This window comes from Bison bison, unplaced genomic scaffold (assembly GCF_000754665.1).
Source record: "Bison bison bison isolate TAMUID 2011002044 unplaced genomic scaffold, Bison_UMD1.0 scf7180017864262, whole genome shotgun sequence".
NCBI classification, from domain to species: domain Eukaryota; kingdom Metazoa; phylum Chordata; class Mammalia; order Artiodactyla; family Bovidae; genus Bison; species Bison bison.
This window is the reverse complement of record NW_011494834.1, coordinates 1,263,747-1,263,991: the sequence shown is the minus strand read 5'-3', so window position 1 is coordinate 1,263,991 and position 245 is coordinate 1,263,747. Positions and strand designations below refer to the sequence as shown.

At 43.3% G+C, this 245-nt stretch overlaps 1 protein-coding gene across 1 annotated transcript in view; it reads left to right on the top strand.

Moving 5' to 3' along the window:
• ARHGAP42 (Rho GTPase activating protein 42) overlaps positions 1-245 on the top strand; it is a 349,865-nt gene that overhangs the window by 185,426 nt on the left and 164,194 nt on the right. The window lies entirely within an intron of this gene.

The following is a 245-nucleotide window of genomic DNA, read 5'->3' as shown; positions in this document are numbered from 1 at the left end:
TGAGGAGGAACTAAGAAGCCTCTTGATGAAAGTGAAAGAGGAGAGTGAAAAAGTTGGCTTAAAGCTCAACATTCAGAAAACGAAGATCATGGCATCTGGTCCCATCACTTCATGGGAAATAGATGGGGAAACAGTGGAAACAGTGTGAGACTTTATTTTTGGGGGCTCCAAAATCACTGCAGATGGTGACTGCGGCCATGAAATTAAAAGACGCTTACTCCTTGGAAGGAAAGTTATGACCAACC